The sequence below is a fragment of the Symphalangus syndactylus genome, chromosome 10 (genome assembly GCF_028878055.3).
Source record: "Symphalangus syndactylus isolate Jambi chromosome 10, NHGRI_mSymSyn1-v2.1_pri, whole genome shotgun sequence".
Taxonomy (NCBI): Eukaryota; Metazoa; Chordata; class Mammalia; order Primates; family Hylobatidae; genus Symphalangus; species Symphalangus syndactylus.
In genome coordinates this window covers 62942661-62955914 of record NC_072432.2, presented here as the reverse complement: position 1 = coordinate 62955914, position 13254 = coordinate 62942661, and positions in this window count along the sequence as shown.

The following is a 13254-nucleotide window of genomic DNA, read 5'->3' as shown; positions in this document are numbered from 1 at the left end:
ATTGCGTCCCAAACTTTTTTAAAGGAAAGGACATTTAGAAAATGACACTATTTGTAATATATAGCGTGGAAAATAGTTGAGGTTGTTTGCTGTTACGAACAGCCAGCCTGGGGGCTCCAGCCCTACTGTCATCTGCAGCCCAACAGCTGAGGGGGTCAGCCTCTCGCTTGACATCCTGCCTTCCATCTGTGTGCCCAGTGAAGACACACGCACTGTTGTATTCTGCTCATATCCCCGACACTGAACACGGACGCTGCCCCTAGAACTACAGCCACCTTGCCCCTTTGGATGTCATTGTGGCCACCACTGCTGCCATCCTCAGAATGGATTATGTGTGGCTTACTTTACACAGCTGGCAGAGGGATTTGGTCTGTTGTTTCTCAGTGAGTAGCCTCCAAGCCTGGTTATTGGGTCTCCTGGGAAATTACAGTATCTTTTTATTTCGTGTTCTAAATGTATTCACAATGTTCTAAATGCAAAGCAATACAAGGTACATACACATGAAGAAGTTTCAATCCCTCTCCCAGTACACCTCATTGGCCCTCACAACCTCTAAGTAACCACTCTTAAAGTGTATGGATGCTTCCAGCATTGCCTTTTGCAGATACGAGTAGAAATCGATACTCTTATCACTCTTTTTTGTTACACAAAAGGTAGCATGCTATCTACACACTATGTGTGTATATGTGCATTCTTTGCCCTTTGACATTTTGCCGTGTGAGTACAAGACAGCATTCTCATTCTCTTTTACAGTGGTATAGAGCATAGATTTCCATTGTGTGGATCCATACCACAGTTTATTTTAGCCCATACCTATCAAAGTTTACTTGGCCTGTTCCCAATGTTTTGCTGTGATAAGCAGCACAATGCTGCATATCTCATTTTTTATGTGTGTAGGTGTGTTTTTAGAAGAAATTCCTAGAAACAGGATTGCTGGGTCCAAGGATAAGTGCATCTATAATGTTGATGAATATTGCCAAACTGTCCTCCATGGCATAGGCTTATCATTTTGCACCCCTACCAGCAACATCTGAGAGCGCCTATTTCCCCACAGCTTTACCAGCGTATGTTGTCCAGTCTGTGGATTTGTGCCAATCTGATAGGCAAAAGTAATAGTTTAGCGTAGTTTTAAATTTTATTTATCTTATTATGAGGGAGGCTTGTCATCTTTTCACTTGTTAAGGCTATCTATATTTGCTTTAATAAATCCTCTTTCTGCTGGAATTAGCTAGAGCTGGTTTCTGTTGCTATATATTGTGACATGGTTTAAAACCTTCTCTCCTGAAAGACAGAGTGTTTCTACGTGCACTTATTTTGATAGTGGTCTTTAAAGTACCAAAGTGGTGGAGCTGGATTCTACCCTAAGAATACCTCCCTCTAAAGATAGAAGAAAAGGAGGTTTTTTTGTTTTTGTTTGTTTGTTTTTTAGTTTATAGTCTCACTTGTTTATTTTTGCTTTTGCCTGTGCTTTTGGTGAGATAGCAAAAATATATTTGCCTAGGCATACATCAAGGAGCTTTTCCCCTATGATTTTTATTAAAAGTTTTACAGTTTTAGGTGTTTCGGTTTCATATCTTTAACCCATTTTGAGTTGATTTTTGTGTATGGTGTAAGACAGGGTCCAGTTTTATTTTCTTCCATGTGGATATCCAGTTTCCTTAACACCAGTTATTTAAGAAGCTATTCTTGAGACTATTCTTTGCTCATTGTGCCTTTTTTTTTATACTTTAAGTTTTAGGGTACATGTGCACAATGTGCAGGTTCATTACATATGTATACATGTGCCATATTGGTGTGCTGCACCCATTAACTCGTCATTTACATTAGGTATATCTCCTAATGCTATCCCTCTCCCCTTCCCCCACCCCACAACAGGCTCCAGTGTGTGATGTTCCCCTTCCTGTGTCCATGTGTTCTCACTGTTCAATTCCCACCCATGAGTGAGAACATGCGGTGTTTGGTTTTTTTGTCCTTGCGATAGTTTGCTGAAAATGTGGCACATATACACCATGGAATACTATGCAGCCATAAAAAATGATGAGTTCATGTCCTTTATAGGGACATGGATGAAGCTGGAAACCATCATTCTCAGCAAGAAAAGGAGTTAATGGTGATTGTAGGCAGCCTCCACCTCCAGAATCAGATCCAGACTCCTTGACTTTATCAGGTTTTGGTGTTAAGTGCTGGAGCTGGGAATAGGCAACACAGCGAACTGTTGATACACCATATTTTTAAGTTCTAATTCTAGTTAATGTTTCAATAACTTCACACCACTCACAGATGTTATATTCTTGTGTCTTCTCCCTCTTTGCTCTCTTCTCTTCCTACCTTCCTTGTATTCTTCCCCATTTTTTGTTATTCCTGAGAATTTCAACTGATGTAACTTGAGGGGGCAAATGAAGTTGGTCAAATCGTCAAAATGTTCCTCTGTTCTGTAGCATACCTTGTTATTCCCAGTGGATTTCAAAGACTTCAGCAAAGTTTTTCAATTTAGCCTGACATCAGCATGTGGATTCCTCCCACTCAAGGTCTCAACTTGGAAGAAATCAGAACTGGGAGGAATCCATGCTATATGTCAGGGCTGGAGGGAATTCTCCTGGCATAAGAGGCCAACTGCAGGAAAGCAGGTTGGCAAAATCACAGCACAAACCAAGCAGTGGACATCACTGAGAGGTTCAAACCAGCAGACAGGACTCAGTACCAGAAAGCCTAACCTCCTACAGTACTGGTTACAACAGGGAGGCTCCAACACATCTGCCCAGATATGGCAAGATCCCACCAGAGGGCACGGAGTCTGGGAGGGAAGTGAGGAGTACAGGATATGGGAACTAGCACCAAGAAGGACCAGCAGGGGCTAATCTGGGGTTTGGGGCTAAGTGTCGGTGCCAGAAAGGATTATGTAAATAAACAAAAAAGAACTATTGATTGAGGTGTCAAGGAAGGTCCATTCTCCAGCCTAAGACAAATTTTTAGAAAGAAAAAAAAAATGTTGTCAAGAGTTACATGGAAACCTAGAACTCGGCCCACATTTTGATGTGGTCACTTTAACATGGCCTATAAAAACAAACCATTAAAATTTCAGTCTTTAAAAAATTACCAAGCTATTTGGACAACAGATAGCCTCTCTTTGTCTCAGAGCTGGGAGAGAGTGAGGCTCAAGGTCAAGGTGAAGGGCAAGAGGGATGTGAAATGGGAGTTGGGAATGTCATGGTACACATTGCTCAGTAATTTAAACAAAAAATAGAAACAGTACTTTTTTTTCAATTTTAATGAAACACTTTGAAGTGAGCCATGTAAAAACATTCTGCTTCACCAGGACTCTCTCCGATGTCCTAGTGGCCAGGCCTGGTGGGCCCTACGGACACCTCCCAAAAGGGGTGTGGCACTTGGGAGCCCAAGGGCTGAGGCCAACCCCCCAGATTATGAATTGGCTGAATAGAATTATGTCCCACCCCACCAAATACACTATGCCATCACAATCCCCTCAGAACAAGGACAGGCCCAGGCCTGCAGGGCAAAATTTAAGAGAAAGTTTAGGCCCCATAATTTGTTAAGGACAAACTCGAGAGATCAAAGGGAAAGGCTGATACCACCACTGGGAAGCTCATAGACGGTCTCTTTCCCACCAGTGCAGGGCCTACGTCTGACCGCTGTGTGCAGCTGGTCTGGCTCAATTAGGCCAGACCAGATTTCCCGTATGAGTCATAAAGAAGCACAGTAAGTGATACTTTTTTGGATTACAATAGCTCTCAGGGAACTTTTGTATAGGGCAGTTCATTACATAAAATTATAACAGTCAACATAAAAAATGCTCACTTACTTTGCATTTCTTCATTATTTTCTCAATTGACTTTCATGGTATGTGTAAAAATGAAGTCCAAATAAAGTCTTTCCCAGTGAAGGGGGAAAAAAAAAAAAAAAACCCTAACTCTTTAAACTGTCTTTACTCAGAATCTATATCACAAAAAGAATACAGATCTTGGTAAAGTACAAAAATAATAATTTATCTATTATATCAAGATTATTCAACTTGATTGGTTTTCTGTTTCGTTCTCTCTTGCTGCCTTTCTTTGGTATGCATGTTTTGTGCAGCCCCCTCAAAGCATGAAACCTGTCTTTCTGACACAAATAGGACCTTGTGCAGTAGCTACTGTCACCACTGCAGCCTGCCCCACATCTCATTAGGGTTAGGCCTTTAGCAGCTGGGGCTGTCAACTAGGATAAGCTCATGAAATTTTGTTTATTCTTTCTCTAAACCCTCTAATCCAAGCATTTGCAAACCAGCCATAACAGCAAGTGTCTGCAGACAATAACTAATGCATTTGCTATACTTTCCCCTTTGGTGGTACTGACATGTAATAGAATACCTGTCAGAACACTGTTGCGGAATAGGAATTACAGGAATATTTTTGACAGGACACTAGTATTGTGTCTTGATAATTTATTGAAACCACCTGGTTTCAGATAGCCTACTCTGGATACTACCTGACTATTATTTTGAAATATTTCAACCTTACAGAAAAATTGAATGAATAGTATAAAAGTCATCCATATACATTTCTTCTAGATTACCCAGTTTTAAACATTTTGTCATCTTAGTTTTATCTCACTCTCTCGATGTGTGTTTGTGTATGGGTGTGTGTACGTGTAGTACCATTTGAAAAAAATTGCAGATGTTATACTTCCACCCTAAATATTTCCTCACTGATCTTTCCATAATAGGAGCATTCTCCTACATAAGCACAATGCTATTATTATACTTGAAGTATTTAACTTTGACACAATATCATCAGATATATAGTCCATGTTCAAACTTTTCTGATTGGTCCAATAAAGTCTTTAAATCTGTTTTTCTTTCTGTAATTCCAGGACACAATCGAAAATGACACATTGCATTTTGTTGCCACATCTTTCTAGTTTCCTTTCATCCAAAACAGTTCTTCGTATCAACCCCCTGAGCTCTCCGCCTTTTTGGTCTTTTATCACATTGGCATTTTTGAAAAGTCAGTTGTTTTGTAAAATGTTCCACAACCTGGATTTGCCTGATAATTTCCCTATGATTTAATTCAGGTTAAACACTTCTGGCAAGATTTTGACAGCATTATACAAGTAATGTTGAATGCAGCACATCACATTAGGAGGCAGATAATGTCTCATTTTGTATGATGCTAAGTTTGATCATTTGGTTAAAAAGGAATTTGCCATATTTCTTTATTGTAAAGATACCTTTTTCCCCTTGTAATAAATAAACTAATAAATGATCCTTTGAGACGATGTGAATATTTTTCCCTGACAACTTTTCATCTATTGATTTATGTATCCACGAATGAGTCTTCCCTATATTGACTATTATAGTGTTGGTGGCAAAATTATGATTTTCTAACGCAATCATTCCTTCCACATGTATTAGTTGCCATTCTTTTGTAAAACAAAGCTTTTTCTTCACCTTCAACCATTTTAAAAAATCACTGTGGAACTTAACAATCCCTTTAAAGTTCAATATGTTGTAATTCTTGATTTTTATTATTCTCTTTGATGCTCATACCTTTTCAGTTATGGTCAGGGGACCCGCTTAAAGCTAGTAAAATTTATAATTTTGCCACATTATTACATTTCACAATTAATTACAGGTAAGCAGTTATGCTGTATTAAAACAATGGTTTTTAATATCCACTTCATTATTCTTATAGAATTAATAATATAATTCAAATCCCCCAAGCACTCCACCTTATGGAATCATCCTTCTCATTATTATTCAAACAAAATAACTGTGCTCACATCCCCCAAAATTGTAGAAAATTCAGCAGCATCCTTTACATTTTCAAAGATGTAGGACAGTGAGGGAGAGTAATAGTCTCCTCTGATTGCTTGCCTCCTTTTACAGCCAGCTCAAGTCCCCATCACTTCAGGGCCAAGCCCATGGCGCTTGTCCATGCTGCCATCTCCTGCCACACTTCCCTCAAGCATGGATTCTGTATCTTCCTCACTTTTCGAGGCTTTGCTGAAAATAAAGCGTTGTTACAACACCAAATAGGAAAGAACTTAATACTCTACATCAGATATCCTTGCTCCAGAAAGGGAGCATTCTCTGAATGAACTGCATTCATTTTCCTATTCAATCTACCATAGCTCATTTCAACATCAGCCCCACCTCTCAGACAGGCACCAGGCACCCGGGAAATGGAGTGACACAGCAAACATCACTCATGGCAAAGTGAAGAATCACACAATAACTGGTGTTTAAGTTCCCCAGTCAGTAACATCATTCTCCTCTTTGCCTCAACCATCCTACATATGCATATCCTTTCAACCACCTCCCTCACCCCTCACCTTGGCAACCCATTCTTGCATCACCTTCAGTAGTGGCCCTTCTGGTATCCTGTCCTTACTAGCTAATCTTAGGTGGCACCATTTCTCCTGGCTCACCCCAGCCTCAGGGTGAGACTCTTTTTAATACTTTCCCTTGGGCCATCTGCTCCTTAAGGCCACGTCCCCTATCCTTCTATCACTATTCATAGCTCTCTTTTTATGGAAAACTTATTGATTAATCTACTGCCCTGGCCCAATTCCTCACACTGACTGTTCAACATTCCATTCTGACCAGCCTAACTCATCTGACTCTTTGCAGGATAGGAGAGGCTGTGGAGCCACACTGCAGTTAGGAGTCAGAACATTCCAGCTCCTAGAAGGAGGGACATGGTGTATTAGGCCATTCTTGATCTACTATAAAAAAAATACCTGAGATGGGGTAATTTATTAAAAAAAGAGATTTAATTGGCCCATGGTTCTACAGGCTTTATAAGAAGCTTGATATGCTGACATCTGCTTGGTTTCTAGGAAGACCTCAAGCAGCTTTTACTAATGGCAGAAGGTGAAGCATGAACAAGCATGCCACATAGCAAAAGCAGGAGTGAGAGTGAGAGGGCTGGGGGGAAGGTGCCACACATTTTTAAATGAGCAGATCTCATGTGAACTCAGAGCAAGAGATCACTTATTACCAAGGAGATAGCTCAAGCCATTCACGAGGGATCGACCCCCGTGATCCAAACACTTCCCACCAGGCCCCACCTCTAACATTGGGGATTACGTTTCAAATTGAGATTTCAGTAGGGAAAGATATCCAAATAATATCATTCCACCTTGTTCCCTCCCAAATCTCATGTCCTTCTCACACTGCAAAACACAATCATACGTTCTCAATAGTCCCCTAAAGTCTTAACTCATTCCAACATTAACTGAGATCTCCCAGGTCCTAAGTTCTATCTGAGACTCAGGCCAAGTTTCTTTCACCTATAAGCCGGTAAATCAAACACAAGTTATTAACTTCCAAGATACAATGGTGTTATAGGCATTAGGTAAATATTCCTGTTCCAAAAGGGAGAAATTGGCTAAAAGAAAGGGGCTACAGGCCTCACACAAAACTGAAACACAGCAGTCACTAAACATTAAAGCTCCAAAATAATCTTCTTTAACTCTATGTCCCACATCCAGGGCAACTGATAACAGAAGTGGGTTCCCAAGGCCTTTGGCAACTCCGCCCCTGTGGCTTTGCAGGGTGCAGCGCCCAAGGTTACTCTCACAGCTGTAGTTGAGTGTCTGCAGCTTTTCCAGGCTCAGGGCGCAGGCTGCTGGTGGATCTACCATTCTAGGATCTGGAGGGCAGTGGCCCAATTCCCACAGCTCCACTAGAAAGTGCCCTATTGGGGACTCTGTGTGGCGGCTCCAACCCCACATTTCCCCTCCACACTGCCCTAGTAGAGGTTCTCTGTGAGGGCTCTACCCCTGGAGCAGGCTTCTACCTGGGCACCCAGGCTTTTTCATATATCCTTTGAAATCTAGGTAGAGGCTGCCAAGGCTTCACTCTGTGCACCTACAGGCTTAACACCACAGGGACCCCACCAAGGCTTACTGTGGTGCAATTCAGAAGGCCACTCAAGCTATATATGGGGCCCTTTCGACTAAGGCTGGAGCCAGATTGGGTGGGATGCAGGAAGCAGTGTACTGAGGCTGCACAGGGCAGTGAGGTCCTATGCCTGGCCCATGAAACCATTCTTTCTTCCTAGGCCTCTATGCCTGTGATGACAGGGGCTACTACAAAGGTCTCCAAAATGCCTTCAAGGTCTTTTTCTCATTGTCTTGGATATTGGCAGTTGGTTCCCTTCTATTTATGCAAATAACATGCTAAACATGATAAATATCCTTACTTCAAAAATCATGCATATTCCATGGCAGACGGGAGGCAGGACTAGATTGCAGCTCCAGACAGAGCAGCATGTGGAGCTTTGCACTGTGAATTTTAGCTCCAGATCTACTGCAAGAACAAAGCAGCAATTTCGAGAGCACCCAGAGACCCTCTGAAAGAAGAGAACTGCTCCTACAGGACCCAGGAGACACCCCAAATACTGTGAGTGCCCTAGCTAGGGAAGTGGGAAACAGAGACTCTCCTCTACTGAACACACACCCCCACTGGAGAAGCTGAAGGTCTGTTTGTGGGAGAAGTTTCCAACTTTACATGGAGCTGAGTCAAGTTAGCCAAGCGAAATACAGGGGTAGAGGAAGCAGCAAAAAGGCCCTGGGGGATTGCTGGGTCCCCAGGCAGCCCATTCCTGCCTGACACCACAGGGATCCATCGGGTGGGTGGCCAGAGGAACATCCGGTAAAACTCCACAGGGAGAAGGAATTCTCTAGCTGAACTTCGTAACAATTTGAACGGGGTGGAATGCCTCCTGGCCAGAACTCAGGGGAGGGTGCAAATCCAGAGTGCAGACTTCACAGGTGGGGGAAGAAGTAAAGTCCTTTTCTTTTGCAGCTGGGAGGTGGATAGCCTCAAACAAGTTTTCAAGCCTGTCTCACCCTCTGCCTGGAAACAGACACAGGGATGTTCCTGGGAGTACAGTGGGAGTGAGACTGGCCCTTTGGTTTGCATGGGAGCTGGGTGAGACCTGTGACTGCCAACTTTGCCCCACTTCCCTGACAACCTGCATGACTCAGCAGAGGCAGCCATAATCCTCCTAGATACACAACTCCAGTGATCTGAGAATCTCACCTCCATCCTTCACAGCAGCCACAGCAAGACCCACCCAAGGAGAGTCTGAGCCCAGAACACCTAGCCCCACCCCTAACTGATGGTCCTTCCCTATCCACCCTGGTAGTGGAAGACAAAGGGCATATAATCTTGAGCATTCTAGGGCCCCACCCACCCGTGGTCCCTCTCCACACTACTACAGCTGATGCTTTCTGGAAAGCACCACCTCTTGGCAGAAGGCCAACCAGCACAAAAATAGAGCATTAAGCCACCAAAGCTAAGGACCCTCAAGGAGTCCATTGCACCCTCTGACACCTCTACTGGAACAGGCACTGACATCCATGGCTGACAGATTTATAGACAATTCATACCACAGGACTCAGTGCAGACAACCCACAGTACCAGCCTGGAGCCAGGTAGACTCACTGGGTGGCTAGACCTAGAAGAGAGACAACAATCATTGCAGTTTAGCTCACAGGAAGCCACATCCATAGGAAAAGGGGGAGAGTACTACATCAAGGGAACACCCTGTGGAACAAAAGAATCTGAACAACAACCTTCAGCCCTAGACCTTCCCTCTGACAGAGCCTACCCAAATGTAAAGGAACCAGGAAACCAACCCTGGTAATATGACAAAACAAGGCTCTCCAACACCCCTCCAAAATCACACTAGTTCACCAGCAATGGATCCGAACCAAGAAGAAATCCCTGATTTACCTGAAAAAGAATTCAGGAGCTTAGTTATTAAGCTAATCAGGGAGGGACCAGAGAAAGACAAAGCCCACTGCAAGGAAATCAAAAAAAAATGATACAAGACACAAAAGGAGAAATATTCAAGGAAATAGATAGCTTAAAGAAAAAACAATCAAAAATTCGGGAAACTTTGGAAACACTTTAAGAAATGTGAAGTGCTCTGGAAAGTCTCAGCAATAGAATTGAACAAGTAGGAGAAAGAAATTCAGAGCTCAAAGACAAGGTCTTCGAATTAACCCAGTCCAACAAAGACAAAGAAAAAAGAATAAGAAAATATGAACAAAGCCTCCAAGAAGTCTGCGATTATGTTAAATGACCAAACCTAAGAATAACCAGTGTTCCTGAGGAAGAAGACAATTCTAAAAGCTTGGAAAACATATTTGGGGGAATAATAGAGGAAAATTTCCCCGGCTTTGCTAGAGACCTAAACATCCAAATGTGAGAAGCACAAAGAACACCTGGGAAATTCATCACAAAAAGACTTTCGCCTATGCACATCATCATCAGGTTATCCAAAGTTAAGATAAAGGAACGAATCTTAAGAGCTGTGAGACAGAAGCACCAGGCAACCTATAAAAGAAAACCTATCAGATTAACAGCAGATTTCTCAGCAGAAACCTTACAAGCTAAATGGGATTGGGGCCCTATCTTCAGCCTCCTCAAATAAAACAATTATTAGCCAAGAATTTTGTATCCAGCGAATCTAAGCATCATATATGAAGGAAAGATACAGTCATTTTCAGACAAACAAATGCTGAAAGAATTCACCATTACCAAGCCACCACTACAAGAATTGCTAAAAGGAGCTCCAAATCTTGAAATAAATCCTGAAAACACATCAAAACAGAACCTCTTCAAAGCATAAATCACACAGGACCTATAAAATAAAAATGCAAATTAAAAACCAAAAAAAAAAAACAAAGTATGAAGGCAACAAAGAGCATGATGAATGTAACGGTCCCTCACATTTCAGTACTAACAGTGAATGTAAATAGCCTAAATGCTCCACTTAAAAGTTACAGAACATCGGCCAGGCTCAGTGTCTCACGCCTGTAATCCCAGCACCCTGGGAGGCCGAGGCAGGTGGATCACGAGGTCAGGAGATTGAGATCATCCTGGCTAACACAGTGAAACCCCGTCTCTACAAAAAAATACAAAAATTTAGCCAGGCATGGTGGCGGGTGCCTGTAGTCCCAGCTACTCAGGAGGCTGAGGCAGGAGAATGGCATGAACCTAGGAGGCGGAGCTTGCAGTGAGCTGAGATCACGCCACTGCACTCCAGCCTGGGTGACAAAGCGAGACTCCATCTCAAAAAAAAACAAAAAAAAGTTACAGAATATCAGAATGGATAAGAACTCACCAACCAACTATCTGTTGCCTTCAGGAGACTTGCCTAACACTTAAGGACTCACATAAACTTAAAGTAAAGGGGTGGGAAAAGGCATTTCATACAAATAGACACCAAAAGTGAGCAGGGGTAGCTATTCTTATATCAGGCAAAACAAACTTTGAAGCAACAGTGTTTAAAAGAGACAAAGAGGGACATTATATGATGGTAAAAGGCCTTGTCCAACAGGAAAATATCACAATCCTAAACATATATGCACCTAACACTGGAGCTCCCAAATTTATTTAAAAACTTACTAATAGACCTAAGAAATGAAATAGCAATACAATAATAGTGGGGGACTTTAGTACTCCACTGACAGCACTAGACAGGTCATCAAGACACAAAGTCAACAAAAAAACAATGGATTTAGACAACACCTTGGAACAAATGGACTTAACAGATATATACAGAACATTTTATCTAACAACTGCAGAACGCACATTCTATTCAACAGTGCATAAAATTTTCTCCAAGATGGGCCATAAAATAAGCCTCCATAAATTTAAGAAAATTGAAATTATATCAAGCACTCTCTCAGACCACAGTGGAATAAAACTGGAAATCAACTCCAAAAGGAACCTTCAAAACCATGCAAATACATGGAAATTAAATAACCTGCTCCTGAATGAGCATTGGGTCAAAAACGAAATCAAAATGGAAATTAAAAAATTCTTCTAACTGAATGACAATAATGACACAACCTATCAAAACCTCTGGGATACAGCAAAGACGGTGCTAAGAGGAAAGTTCACAGCCCTAAACACCTACATCAAAAAGTCTGAAAGAGCACAAACAGACAATCTAAGGTCACACCTCAAGGAACTAGAGAAACAAGAACAAACCAAGCCCAAACCCAGCAGAAGAAAGGAAATAACCAAGATCAGAGCAGAACTAAATGAAACTGAAACAATAAAAAAAAACAAAAGATAAGTGAAACAAAAAGTTTATTCTTTGAAAAGATAAATAAAATTGATATTAGCAAGATTAACCAAGAAAAGAAGAGAGAAAATCCAAATATCCTCACTAAGAAATGAAACAGGAGATATTACAACTGACACCACTGAAATACAAAAGATCATTCAAGGCTACTATGAATACCTTTATGCACATAAACTAGAAAACCTAGAAGAGATGTATAAATTCTTGGAAAAATACAACTCTTCTAGCTTAAATCAGGAAGAATTAGATATCCTGAACAGACCAATAACAACCAGTGAGATCGAAATGGTAATTAAGAAATTACCAACAAAATAGATATACAATCATGTCATCTGCAAACAGGGACAATTTGACTTCCTCTTTTCCTAACTGAATACCCTTTATTTCCTTCTCCTGCCTGATTGCTCTGGCCAGAACTTCCAGCACTATGTTGAATAGGAGCGGTGAGAGAGGGCATCCCTGTCTTGTGCCAGTTTTCAGAGGGAATGCTTCCAGTTTTTGCCCATTCAGTATGATATTGGCTGTGGGTTTGTCGTAGATAGCTCTTATTATTTTGAGATACGTCCCATCAATACCTAATTTATTGAGAGTTTTTACCATGAAGGGTTGTTGAATTTTGTCAAAGGCCTTTTCTGCATCTATTGAGATAATCATGTGGTTTTTGTCTTTGGTTCTGTTTATATGCTGGATTACATTTATTGATTTGCGTATGTTGAACCAGCCTTGCATCCCAGGGATGAAGCCCACTTGATCATGGTGGATAAGCTTTTTGATGTGCTGCTGGATTCGGTTTGCCAGTATTTTATTGAGGATTTTTGCATCAATGTTCATCAAGGATATTGGTCTGAAATTCTCTTTTTTGGTTAAGTCTCTGCCAGGTTTTGGTATCAGGACGATGCTCAAAATCTCCTTAAGCTGATTAGCAACTTCAGCAAAGTCTCAGGATACAAAATTAATGTACAAAAATCACAAGCATTCTTGTACACCAATAACAGACAAACAGAGAGCCAAATCATGAGTGAACTCCCATTCACAATTGCTTCAAAGAGAATAAAATACCTAGGAATCCAACTTACAAGGGATGTGAAGGACCTCTTCAAGGAGAACTACAAACCACTGCTCAATGAAATAAAAGAGGATACAAACA